At 45.8% G+C, this 14,348-nt stretch overlaps 1 protein-coding gene across 4 annotated transcripts in view; it reads right to left on the reverse strand.

Moving 5' to 3' along the window:
- Positions 1-5,428, reverse strand: part of GRM3 (glutamate metabotropic receptor 3) — a 172,564-nt gene extending 167,136 nt beyond the window's left edge. Inside the window, exons 1-2 of one of the 4 annotated variants that reach the window (XM_050936828.1) lie at positions 4,567-5,428; positions 3,913-4,028 (exon numbers count right to left, since the gene is read on the reverse strand). The gene's annotated coding sequence lies outside the window, so the exon portion shown is untranslated. Of the gene's footprint in view, positions 1-3,912; positions 4,029-4,137; positions 4,215-4,276; positions 4,342-4,566 lie in introns of those variants that run through there. The other 3 variants (XM_050936827.1, XM_050936829.1, XM_050936830.1) reach the window with 3 other exon arrangements.
- Positions 5,429-14,348: the final 8,920 nt, after the last annotated feature.

Here is a 14,348-nt window from a genome sequence, read left to right on the forward strand (position 1 = left end):
GCATTCGCTTCTTAATGCATATCCTGTCTTGTTTTCCACCATCTTCATTTGCTCACGGACCCTACACTCATCAAAATAAGTGGCAAAGCTTCCATTGACTGTAATGGTGCTGGATCAGAGCCATAGGCCCCATTCAGCAAGGTACTTAAGCATGTGCCAAACTTTACACATATGAGCATTCTCAACGAAGTCAATGGGCTTACTTAGGTGTTTGAAGTACTTTATTGAATTGGGGCTTTTGATTATAAGTTCTTCCGTGTAGACACTTGCTACTGGCCATTTTGGTATAATAATGATCGTCATAATGAGGCTGGTGTCTGCATCTAAGAATGGACTGTAGCCTAGAATGAGCTTTTTTAGTTATCCCTTTACAATTGTGTTTTTATACCATTTTATGCAACAGGTTATGGGGTAGATCCTCAGCTAGTGCAAATTTGTCTAACTCCATTGACTTCCATGGAGTTATGCTGATCTACACCAGTTGACAGCAACCTAAATCTATATAGTATGAAGACTACTACTTAAAGTTCCATTTAGTTCCATTGTAGCTGTGCATAATGGCATTACAGTGTTTCCAATTATATCATTTTAGCTTCATGGGGCCAATACGAAGATAAAAGGAATATTGGGATAGCTCCTCGGTATAAATTCATGTAGCTCCATTGACTTCAGTGCCCTTTGATTTCAATGGAACTGCATTGATTTATAGCGACTGATGATCCGACACCACTGAGTTAACACACAGCTTGAAACGACGTATTATATTCCTTGCAATTTTCGTGGAATACTGAAAAAAAATAGGGAAAAACCCTGCAGTAAAATATAGACGGTGACAGTTTCACTGACATTGGTCATTGGATTCTGAGCATACCGGAGGAGGCAGCGATAGCCTGGCCTCCCAGTAGAAACTGAAACACTTGTGTAGACAATTGCTTTTTTGTCTGTAGCAATGGAAAAATTCACACACACTTGCGCTGAACTTGTTCCCAGCCTAGAGTTGGATATTACAAAGCCTGTGAGAAAATTTTGTCTTTTGTCCTGGCAGTTCTGCTATTCAAATAAAGAGAAGATTTTAAATGAAAAGATACGTTTTACACTATGCCCCATTCCTTCCCCCAGTTTAGGGCTAGAGCATCACTCTGCAGTCTGCCCTGCAGAAGGGGTAGCACATAGAATCATAGAATCATAGAATATCAGGGTTGGAAGGGACCTCAGAAGGTCATCTAGTCCAACCCCCTGCTCAAAGCAGGACTAATCCCCAAACAGTTTTTTACTCCAGTTCCTTAAATGGCCCCCTCAAGGATTAATAGGTGACTATCCCAGGGAAGAGACTCAATCTCTTGGCTCCCAACTTCTTCCATGGGGGAAATGAGCATAGAGAAGTCATAGACTACTTTCCCCTCCTCACTGCTTGATGCATTGTTGGGGTGGGTGGAACCAAAGCCCTGCCCATTCCCCACCCCTTCATGGGAATGGGAGTAGTGACCATGGGGAGGCTGCATGTGCATCCCATGCAAAGGAGTAAGGGAGCACCTCATGCCTCCATATTTCCCTGCATATGGCAAGGGACAATCAACCTTAGCTTCTGATCAAGAATGGACCTGGATCACTTAGTGATAGCCATCTGGTTGAAACCATCAGTAAACTTGGCATCAATACTCAGCAAGAGAAGCCAGTTGATACTACATGGATTTCTTCACCACAGTTTGAACTACTCCCTGCACTTCTCATTATATATGTTTACACACAAACAGTAATACTGTATTATCCTGTATTGTGCTATGCAGTATTGATAACATTGCTGTAAAACTTCTTGAGAGCTTTGGTGAGTAGGTACTTTATAAACAAAATGATTAATTATTATTATACTGTGTATAAGGAGAGACAAAGCTTTGAAATTCTGGTCTCCAATGGAGATTTAATAGAAAAAAATAACCCTTCTATGGGTTTTCTGAACCATCCTATAGAATTCAATATAGAATGATCTTTCCTGCAGTAGAATCCTAAAGGATGCTTCAACAAATGTATATAGCCAGAATCTCCTGCTTTACTAAAGTGTACAGGCTTGATTCTGAACTCACACTATTAAACCAGATCCTCAGCTGGTGTAAATTGGGGTAGCTCCATTGAACTCAATTACACCAGCTAAGGATCTGGACCACTGATGTCAAACTAATTACTCCTGATTTAAACCAGGGCAAACCAGATTAGAATTAAGCTTCATAAGGTTTTATAGTGATTCGTACAGAACCCTACTAGCTAGAACACTATTAAATTCTATAGGATTTCCCCCTGAGGCTATCTTGTTTGCACAAAACATCTGTACAAATCTTCCTTTCAATATCAAGATGTAACAGTGTATCTTCCCTTCCCCCCACCCCATTACTTTACCCATTTCTAAATTAAATTCTACTTAAACAGCACAGATCGTTGAACTAATAAGTATGATTACCTCTATGTTTCTTTTGCTTTGGTGTTCGAGCTTACTTTCAAAACTTGCTCCAGCACATATTATCTAAGTATAAAGATGCAAACAAGATTCAGAGAGGAACTTGATCTCCACACCTTGCCAAGGATTCGCTCTTTGAATGCTAGCATTCTGTTACATTTACCAGGGGTGGCAACATTTACATTAAAAATCATTATTTGCAGAGGAATATAACTAGGCCATCAATAAAAACAACTCAAACAAAACAAACAGCAACAGAAAAGCAGTGTCTCAGCACAGAAGCAAGATTTATATTTTAATGTACTTGATAAAAATAGTGATTTTGCTAATTTTTAAGTTACACAGCAGGGGAAAAAATGGTTGGCATTTTTTACTTAATGTTGATTTTCATTCTTTTACCTCTAAAATGAATAATCATAGAAACAATGAGGTTTGGTGGACAGTACATTGGTGTATTTTGGAAGGGGTGGGGGAAGAATGTGTTATTTCACAGTAGACCATAACTATTCCTATTATTCTGCTCATTAATCAATGAATTAAGAAGGATTCACACTGATCATTGATCTATCCTCGAGGATAAAAGGCACTGTATAAAATTGTCCTCAATTTGGAAAAAAATGCCTTAACTTGTATTTTTGCAATTGCAACTCTCTTTAGAGTAAATTATGTTTTCTAATCATTGCATGTATAAAAATATGTAGTCAGTAGACTAACTCTTAATGGCTTGTAAGCGTTATAAGGGGAATGTATCTAGAAATGTATTGTCATTGTTCTAAAATATGTATTTAATCAGGTGGAAGATACACCTTTCAAATTGTTTTCATGCAGATTTAAGCAACCCCAGACATGTATTTACACAAGCTTAAATATTTGCTAGTCTGCGTCTTAAGCAATTTGGTTTCACAAGCTGCCAAGGAAGATTTTTTAAAATGAATCAACTATTTAGAATATGTTTTACATCGTCTTCAGCAAGTGACATAAACTGTGAAAAAGCCGAGAAAAGTTAAAACGAGCAGCTTTATCCTTAACTTAGACCAAAGCAGCATTAGCCTGAATACTGATTTTTTTGTGTTTTGCTTGGTTTGAATCAAAATGCTAAGATTAGTGACATTTGGGGATTTAAAAAAGAATACATAACTGAAGCTTCAGCATAACTTGGAAAAACCATATAGCCGCATAAATATATATATTATCTCTTGCTTCTGCACTCATATATATTTATGTACATGTATATGCATAAAAATCACCCACCTTCAGAGAGTTGTTAAAATATATACTTTTTTTTACACACATACAACACAGAGATAGTTACACACACATGGATAGATATATGCGTATATACACATATAGATAGGCGCACATATGGGCACAAACGCACGTGTATAGACACACATACACATATAGACACAGATGCATATACACATGGGCACACACAAATACAGAGAGAAAATACAGTTACTCACACAGATATGCACATCTATGTACACACGGCTGGATACATGCGCGGATAGTTATTTTATATCGTTTACAGAACTCCAAGCTTAGGGTCCTGGGAGCAGCCAAATCCCGGCAGAAATCTCTAAGGAGCAGTGAAGCCTTGTCAATGCGCTGTGTTCCCCATCTCTCTCCCCCAAGCCTGCTCTCCCCTCCAGACAAGAACATGCGCTGAGCTAGGGGCCGGCTAGTACCTTCCAGGCTGGCTTGCCAGTGGCCACCTGCGCTTGGGAACCAAACGGACAGGAACTTCAGTTCCCCCAGCGAACCTCTGGGCAACATCTGGCAGCAGGCGCTGTGCTTCGGGCGAGCCGGGGAGCCCGTTTCACTTACCGCCGCCGGGTACCACCGAGTCATGGTGCGGAGCCGACGCGACGGGCGATGGGTTTGCAAACCAGGGAAAGTCCCGGGGTCTGGGGGCTCGCAGGGTCCCCCGCGCCCTACCTGCCCTGTGCAGCGGAGGGGCCCATTGCAACCCTCGATCACCTGCCCCCTTTCCCCGCCTTCCCGCCCGCTAATCCCTGAATCTCTAGGCAAATACCCCCCCCCCAGATAACTTCCCCCAGGATCGCGCCGCAAGCCGCGCCCGGGCAGCAGCAGCGGCGCCGCGGTCCTCGCCTTACCGTGCGGGAAGGTACCTCCCGGGGGTGCGGCTGCTCCTGGGCTCCGGATCGCTGCCGGGCTCCGCGCTCCCTCTCATTTGCCCTTTAAGATCCGCGAGGGAGTTTGCCACCCCCCGGAAAGTCCAAACTTGTGTGGGGAGAGCAGCGCCTCCCGCGTCCCCCCCGGCTCTAGACCGAGTCCCGCTGGCAGCGCATCAAGGCCTCCCGTGCGCCTGGCAGGGAGGGGGGAGACTGGGTGTGAGGGGGGGGGGATCTGCGCTCACCAATTAACCCCCCGCTTCCCTGCGCCTCGCTTCTCCTGAGCCCGCTTCCCGCGCACCGGCCCGACTGGGGCTCGCCACGGCCAGGCTTCTACTGGGGGCTCCCTGCTGCGGAGCCGCATCCTTCCTTCCCCTCCTTTCAGCTGGGGGGAGCTTGGTGCAGAGCCTTAAATTACCAGCCTGGCCGGGGCTGTCAAGAGAAGGGAGGCGAGGGGGGCAGATTGTGCAGGCTTCCTATTCCCAGCCAGCACCAGCTGCCTGCAGATCCGCGGGGGGAGGATTATTTCTCTAGGGATAACTTTGAAGCTGCCTCTTGCTCTCGGCGCGGCCCGGGAGCTGGGACCAGCAAGGAGTCCTCGGAAGCAGGAGCATCCTGCGCTCCCATGCTGCTGGGTGACTGCATGAGCCACACACGGAGCAATGCGATCAGCTGCTTTCCCCACTGCTCTGCACCTGCACCGGCAGCCGGGGCAAGAAGGGGAGACGCTGCTATCTCCTAGCAACCCTGCATCGATCTTCTTGGCAGGCCCCCTCCTAAAAAGTTCCGATTGGAGGAGGGGCGAGGGGAGCCACACCCCTGCGAGGATGCTCTGGATGCTGCCTCGTTGTGCTTTTTTTTTTTTCCTCTTCGCCAATCCAGGAGAGATTCAGGTGGAGAAATTGCAAGAAGGGACTGGAATGCAGAGTCAGATCAGTCTGCTGGGTCGTCTGCTCCCTGTCTGCTTCTCTGTCTCTCTCTCTCAGCTGGTTTGAAAGATCTACTTTTGTTCTCTCTTTCTTTAAAGGAAAAACAGCCTCCCCTCCACCTCAACTCTGCCAGAGAGCAGCAAAGAGGAAAAATGGGCACCAGGAAAAGAAGCCAGAATGCAGCAAAGGCAGAAGACAGAAAACCAAATCAATGTAAACAGTTTAAAACGTATAAAGATATATTTTCAAATAATCAGGTTTGAAAGCAAAATTTGGCTTGAAATGCTTACCACCCCACAACCCTCAGAGGCCAGTTAATATGGGGTAATGGATCTAAAGAGACACAATCAAACATCACGGGATGAATGAACCACAGAGGTCAACGGGTGCAAATCCATTGACTTCATCTGGGGTGAGTTTAAACAATGCTGCCAAACAGCTGCATGGGGGACCGCAGTGTGATTTACTACTCATGCTCCATTGCCGGGTGTTATTATTGAGTAAAAGCTGGCTGAGATAACAACTAGGGACATCTCTTCATGACAGCTCCTGCTGGGATATTTTGCAAGTTTCCCAGCTTCTCCTGTTTAACAGGAAACTTCTGGCCACTATTCCCTTAACTGAGCCGACAAACACGGCACACACTATTTATTCCCTCCTCACTTCAAGTCAGGCCTGGCCCCCTTCCCTTCCCTCAGCATGTGTGATGTAGGAGTCTGGGGAAGGTGAAGGAAGACTCTGGAGCATTGCACTCATAAGCCTTGAACAAGGGACTGTGCAGTCCGTCCCATGTTGTATGAAGCAGCCCTGGTTCCAGTGACGAATGAATTTAAAAAATAACTCTATCTCTGGTCTTTAATATTTAATGTTATCGAACAGCTGCTTGGCTTTGCTATCCAGCCCCTGCGTTTGAGCTTCTTGGGTAATTGTACAGGAGTTCTGTTCCCAGGAGCCAAGGGCGTTTGCTGCGATGTGTCTGCTAAATGGTTTAATTGCGGCAGTCAATGAAGCAAAGAGCAAACCACCAAGGGCTCTATTCTCCTCTGGGTTTACACTGCTGCACATCAGCTGTTATTCCACAAGAGTAAATGCACTTCCACCAAAGTAAAAGAGGGGAGAGGAAACTCGGACCCCAGCGTTTTAAATCATTCTGTTGTGGAGTAGGGAACCAAGCTGTGCTCGCCTTGTTCACGCCAGTGATGTCTGGCTGTAGCTAGGAATAGGGAGGGTCTGATTCTGCACTGACTTGCACCTTGTGTGGTCACTGTTCAAAGTGAGTGTGAAATATTACCAGTAGCATTTTAAACCCACTCTGCGGGATTGGCCAGCACAGGGGTGGATGGAATAAACAAGGTTCAGAGATACTACAGGGCTTGTAACAACACGGAATTGGCATAGAGATGTCCTGGCCACACCTCCTCCTGCCCCCTGGCTGCCATGGGACACTCCTGACATGTCCATTGGGGGCAACTGCAGCTCAGCAAACTCTGGCCCTGGTGGAAAGGCCCCTAGTGCCACTACTGTGCAACAGGGGGGCTTCACACCTGATTTATGGCAACAGTGAATCAAGCCTTCTGTACATAGTTTGCACAAGTGTAAATAATAACAGTGAGGCTTCAATCCCAGTTTTCATCACAGCCCCTTTCACTGACTCTATTGTCCTAAAGGGGTCACTTATTGCTAAGGCTAAGATTTTGTCATGGTAAAAGTCATGGACAGGTCACGGGCAATAAACAAAAATTCAGGGAAGCCATGATCTGTCTGTGACTTTTGCTGCTGCGGCTCCATGGTTTCCCCCACCATGGTGGCTGGGAGCTGTGTGGTTCCCCCTCCGTCCATGGTGGCTGGGAGCTTCAAGGTGACCATATTTCCCCAAAATGGGACTCCCCCAGCTGCTTGCCTGAAGTGTCCCCCTTCCCCCATGAGAGGTTGTTGCCCTTCACTGGAACCCCGAGGAGGGCCCCCTCAAGAGTCTGTCACCTGACCTTGGAACTTTACAGGGGGCCCCCATCACTTGTCGCTGCTGTCGCTGGAACCCTGCCAGGGCCCTGCTGGCTGTCAGCTTCAGAGTCCTGCAGCCCCTGGGGCTGAAGCAGAGAATGTCAGGGAGGTCTCTGGAAGTCATGGATTCAGTGACTTCCATGACCTCTGTGACATAAGCGTAGCCTTATTTATTCCTGATAGTACTGGTCCCCAGTCACAAGGTTGCAGGTTGTCTCTGTTCTTTACAACAGTGTTGTAAAGTTCAGTTAATTTCTGTCGGTGAAGTGCTTTGAGATCCTTGGGCCCAATATCACACTCCTTGCGCATTCAAACTCCCATTGACAATACTGGGAGCATCGGGTGCTCAAAGCAGGATGGTCTGCTGGAGAGAGCACTGAACTCAGGGCTTAAGAGACATTAGTGCTATGCATGTGATGCTGGGAAAATTGCTTAATCTCTCTGTGCCTGAGTTCCCTCTCTTTAAAGAAGGGATAACAGCTGTGAAGATGAAATTAGAGCTGGGCAGGGACCGGGATTTCTGTCCTAAGAAAAATTTTGCATTTCTGATTTTTTTTTCTCATTCTGAATCAGAAAGAAAAGCTGAAGATGTGAAATTTTCTGTAGCATTTCAGAAAATTCCATTTCAGAAGAACCAAAATGAATTAAACAAAATATATCTGGTCTCAGGTCCATGGGCTCCCATGCAGCCCTCTAGCAGGTGAGCTACCAAGATGCTAGGAACCTGAAAGCCCAGGGAACCCTAGCTCCAGTTCTTAGGAGCTTGGGGAGGTCGATGGGTGGAAGAACTGGCAGGTAGGTAGGCTGGCCAATCTGCCTATCTGATTTCTGTCAAAAGTTTCAACAGCATCAACAAGGTCCTGCTAAATATTTTGATTCCATCATGTCATTTCCCAGTAGAAAACTGTTCTGCCAGAAAAATGTCAACCATCTCTAGATAAAATCCATTAATGATTGTGAAGGGGGGAGCTGGGGTCAGATACTCTGGTGATGAGGGCCATGTAAGTGCCTCAGTAGGTAGAAGAAGCATGCAGGATCAAGCTTCTAAGTGCATAATATTATTACTTAGAAAAACCCTCAACGTCTTAGTGCTGCATCTGGAAGAAGGAATTTTAATATGAAATTTATTTTCCTATCTCAGTCTGGAAGGTATAAGTCAAGGGAAAATTAAAAGTGTTTTTCATGGGGGTGATTTGCCTTCATGAGCTATCCAATAGTGAAATAAGGACTTTTAGTGCTGTTGATTAAAAGACAGATTAGTTTCAAATTGTCAGTTGAGCTCCCAGATAACATTTTCATAGTAACCTCTAATGAACAGAGGAAATTGTTTCACAAAAACTCATAAATTTGATTAACAACCTCCTGCAGGCCCAGAAACAAAAACAAAGGTATGGTTTCTTATTTTAAGTGGCCTTTATGATCAGCTTTAGTACCATACAGTGGTCAGACTTGAAAACTTGCTAATTTGACCTTAAATAACTAGTTCTCGTAACCTGCATATATGTGCAGTGTTTCCTATACTTGCTATAGGCAAGTGCTTTGCTGAATTGGGGTATTATCTAAGAAAATGATAGGTGAACATGTGTGACCACTATATGTGATAATGATAGTAATAATACCTAGCTCTTATGCTGTGCTTTTCATCAGTGGGTCTCAAAGAACATGTCTACATTGCTTTTTAAAATCCACAGCGATGAGTCTGAGCCCAAGTCTACAAACTGAGGCTCACACTATGGTGCTAAAAACAGCTGTGTAGAGGTGAAATTCACCACCCTCCCCAGGTTTGAACGTCTACATAGCTGTTGTTAGTATGGTAGCATGAGCCCACTTAACCTGTCTGTAGACCCTGGTTCTGAGACTCGCTGATGCAGGTTTTAAAATGCAGCCTAGCCATACCAAAAGAGCTTTACAGATGAGGTCAGCATCATTATCTCCGTGTTACAGATGGGAAAACTGAGGCACAGAGCAGTGACATGACTTCCTAAGGTCACTCAGCAGGTCAGTGAGCAGAGCCAGCAATCGAACAAAGGACTCCTGAGTCCCAGACGAGTGCGCTAGCCACTAGGCAATATTACCTCCTTAATTAATTATAGGAGATTAACTCTAGGCGACATCCACATTTTTATTTTTAGGGGCAAATCTTTTCCCCAGTCCTGAGCCTGAGTAACATTATGGGGATAAGTGGGAGCAATTCTCCTTCCCAGGCTGTGGAACAGGAGGAGGATAAGGTAACACAATCCTGATTAGCCTAGGGCCAGATCATGGCCCATCTTGCAGGCCAGCTCATGACATAAGGTGCTCGGTCACACAGGTTGGAGGGGAGCAGTCCAGGGGGAGAGTAGGGGGAAGTATGATGTACCCAGGAGCGCCGCCAGCTTTTTTAGCACCCTAGGCGGTGAAAGGCCCCATCCCCTAAATACCGCCTCCAACAGAGGCGGTGGAAGGTCCCACCCTCAAAATACTGCCCCCGACAGAGGTGGCAGAAGGTCTGGCCACCATGGTCGCCACCTCCCAAATGTTAGCGCCCTAGGTTATCACCTAGGTTACCTAATGGGTTGTACCGGCCCTAGATGGTACCACATCAGGTGTGGATGTGCACTATGCAAAGGTCTGGTGCAAGAACTTAGGGCTGGTCTACACTACAAAGTTAGATTGGCTTAACTACATTGCTCAGGGCTGTGAAAAATATCACCCCTTGCACGATATACTTAAGTCGACCTAAGCCCCTGTGTAGATACTGCTACATCGATGGAAGAATTCTTCTGTTGACCTAGCTACTGACTCTCAAAGAGGTGGATTTACTACAGCGATGGAAGGGTCTTCCATCGCTGTAGTAAGCCTCTACGCTATAGCTGAGCAGCTGCAGTGTTTCTAGTATAGACATACCCTTAGGCCATGTTTGCATTACAAAATTAAGTCGACCTAACTTATGTCGGCATACTGCAGCTCCAGTAATTACATCATATGTGTGTGTCAACACTTTTCTCCTTGCATTGGCAGTGTGCGTCCTCACCAGGAGAGTGTGTATCAATTGCACTGTCAGTGTGGGGCATTGTGGGAAGGCTCCTGAAAGCCAGTAACAGTTGACATAAGCAACGCAGTGTCTACACTGACACTGCGTCGACCTAACTCCATCAACCTTGACTTTATGTCTCTCGTGGAGATGGCGTTATTAAGTCGGCGTAGGTGGGCAGTTACGTCAGTGGGAGTGAAATTTAAGTGTAGACACTTCCATGGTTAGGTCGACGTAAGCTGCCTTGCATCAACCTAACTCTGTGGTATACATCAGGCCTTAGAATAGATTCTGACTCTCTTGAGTCTCTTTGTGGGACAGCTCTGGGCAAAGCCATGCAGTTTAGCCCTCAGTAAGGAGATGTGTCACTGGTATCTACCCTGATTCGAATAGTCATTGTTGCTTACATTATTTTTCATCTCTTCTTCTCCCACACTCTAATATTCAGAACCAAAGGGCTTTCTAATCAAAACCAAACAGTCGGTCTGTTCTGTCTATCAAGTAGATTACTGGATTCTGGATACTGGTATCATCCAATACATTTTGCTTTTGACTTAAGTCAGATTTAGGCTTCTGGGCATTATATTATATTTATTAGTATTCAAGCTGTCTCCAATTTTATTTCCGTTAAATGTAACCAGTCTGCTAGAAATATTTCCTTTCACTCCTCCATGGGAATGACTGCATTTACATATTTTCTTTAAGGGGCTTGCGAATTATGGACAAGTCGACTTTTCTCTTGGGGGTTTATGCAACATTGTCAAGATCTGAGCCACTTAAAGCATTGGCTGGCTTGATATAAAGGATTGTTTGTGACTCTAAAGTGGCGCGTTTGCCAAAGAGTTCAGCACAGCGCTGTCAGGGACAGTGACCCGTGGATCCATTTCCTTTATAATGCTATCACATCTGTGACCTACCACATACAAAGCGAGGCAAAAGATCTCAGTTTTCCCATTAACTCGAGATAAGGGCTTCCTGTGAAATAAATACACTCACAGCCCACAGGCAACAGCTTTGCAAGTCTGAAAACTCCACGTTAGCCTATTTTTATTACGTCAGTGAGTGTATTTCAGATTCCCCTCACACTGAGAATCCATCTGGACACACCACTGTCTGAATATCCTGCTGAGAATTTGCATTGCTCCTTGTTGAAAATGAAAGGCTAAATTTATAAGTAGGAAGTTTGTTAAGTTCTTCTGGTCAATGATATTCTGACTTTTTTCAAATTGGGTTAGGATTTTGTCTTGCTATTTTTTTTGGGGGGGTGCATAATTATTTTAATAGCAATCCCTTCTCGATACAGGTAGGATGACATAGTTAAAAAGTTTGCATAAACAGGCAAAGCTCCACTGAAGTCAATGGAAAATAAAATTGGTAAGAGCGAAAAGTCACAGGCTGAGGATCTGGCTCATGGTTTAACAAAAGTAAAACATTTTTCCAAGAGAAAAACATTTGTGCTCAGGGTTCTGATAAAAACACAGATTGAAACATGGCAAGGCAGAAGGCAACTCAAATATTTTTCAACTATTTTAAAACCTCCATTGCACTCCATAATCTGCAGAATAAAGATGTCTTCTCTAATTTAAAGAAAAAAGAAACAACCCTTTGTAACTACAAGAGAATGGAAAGAATGGTATGATTTGCTTTACATACAAAAAAATATGTTCAAAGAACATTATTAGGATTGTAAAGTCAAGCACTCAAAAGCTAGGACATGTCAGAAAGAAGGTTGCCTGTATAACCTTAATTAGGCCCCCTTGTGCATATGCATTATGATACAGCCTTAATTATGTGACCACATGCTATTTTTTACAGGACCCTGCCTCATTCAGTGCACAGAATGGATGAACAGCTATTCAATATTTATTTTAGCCTTGTTGTTCTATGTATGGCCCAGACCTTATTTACTTCACACTGTTCAAACCCTGCCATGAAGACAGAATTATTAATTTACAAAGGGCCTTCTTTATGGAGCTCATAAGTATTATATGCACGTGCTTCACAACCCTGCTCCTCACCCCATGAGATGCGGGAGTGGTATTATCCCCATTTTATAGATAGCCAACTGAGGGATAGAGAGATTGAGGTCAGAAGTGTCCAGCACAGATCCTACTGACTTTTGCAGAGCAGATCCCCCAATCCCCCAAATAATAATATAACAAAATTCAGCCTGAGGCAGAGACCTGGCATGGAAAGCGTACACATATAATAACGTTTTGGCAAAGCTCTAAGCAGCAGAAAACAGAGATTTATAATGGGAAATGTCAGGCAACTTAATAATAGATGATCCTACCAGCCTTGCCTATAGTGGAAACCATATTTATCATGTTTTTAATTATGGAGTGGTAGGGTTGCCAGGAGTCTGATTTTCGACCTGAATGCCCGGTCAAAAAGGGACCCTGGCAGCTCTGGTCAGCACAGCTGATTGGACTATTAAAAGCCTAATCGGTGGTGCAGTGGGGCTAAGGCAGGCTCCCTGCCTGCTATGGCTCCACAGTTCCCAGAAGCAGTGGCATGCCTACCTCTGGCTCCTAGGCATAGGGGCAGCCAGGGGGCTCCGCGCGTTGCCTCTGCCCCAAGCACCAGCTCCACAGCTCCCATAGGCCGGGAACCATGGCCAATGGGAGCTGCAGGGGCGGCGCCTGCACATGGGGCAGCACATAGACCCGCCTGGCTGTGCCTCCATGTAGGAGCCGGAGTGGGGACATGCAGCTGCTTCTGGGTGCTGCCTAAGGTAAGCACCGCCCAGAGCCTGCACCCTTGACTTCCTCCTATGCCATAACCTTCTGCCACAGCTCTGATCACCCTCCAAACCCCTCAGCCGCAGCCCACAGGATGCTCCCATACCCTAAGCCCCTCAACCCCCGCCCCACCCCAGAGCTCTCACCCCTCCCCCTGCACCCAACCCCCTTCTCCAGCCTGAAGCCTCCTCTTGGACCCTGAACCCCTCATTTCTGGTCCCACCTCAGAACCTGCAGCCCCAGTCCAGATCCTGTACCCCTTCCCACACCCCAACCCCCTGCCTTAGCCCAGAGTCCCCTCCCATACTCTAAACCCCTTGGCTCCACTCCCCAGCCCAGAGCCCCCTCCTGCACCCCAAACCTCTCATCCCCGGCCCTACCCCAGAGCCAGCACCCCCAGCCCTCTCCCCTCCACATCCCAACCCATTGCCTTAGCCCAGAGCGCCCTCCCGCACCCTGAACTCCTCATTTCTGGCCCCACCCTGGAGCCTGCACCCCCAGCCAGAGCCTCACCCGCTCCTGCACCCCAACCCCCTGAGCCAGCCTGGTGAAAATGAGCGTATGAGTGAGGATGGGGACAGCGAGCGACAGAAGGAGGGGGGGGATGGAGTGAGTGAAGGGCGGGGCCTCAGAGGAGGGGTGGAGCCTCAGAAGAGGACCAGGGCAAGGGTGTTTGGTTTTGTGAGAGTGGAAAGTTGTCAACCTTGTGGAGCACTGTTTGTTGGAAAGACCAATTAACAAAGTGAGCAGGCCAGATCAAAAGCCCAGTGACATCAGTGGGACTTCCTATGCAATTCACTGGGTTTTGGAATACGGCCTTAGACAAAAAGAACTGTGTGGACCCCATTAAAGTCAAAGACTTAGGGAAGCCTTGCTTTTGAAAAAGATCCTCTCTCTTTCCTGTGTCACCTGGTAAAGAATTAGCTGCTTTCAACATTGCATGCGATTTGATGAGCTGTTTCCTGGAAATGGTGAGCTTTTCATTTTTTGTAGCTTTTTGTCCATTCAAGTTAAATCTTGAACATTTAAGTGACCTTGTGAGAGGCAATAATAATAATAATAATAATACTCAGAGCTTCT

This window comes from Gopherus flavomarginatus, chromosome 1 (assembly GCF_025201925.1).
Source record: "Gopherus flavomarginatus isolate rGopFla2 chromosome 1, rGopFla2.mat.asm, whole genome shotgun sequence".
Lineage (NCBI taxonomy): Eukaryota > Metazoa > Chordata > Testudines > Testudinidae > Gopherus > Gopherus flavomarginatus.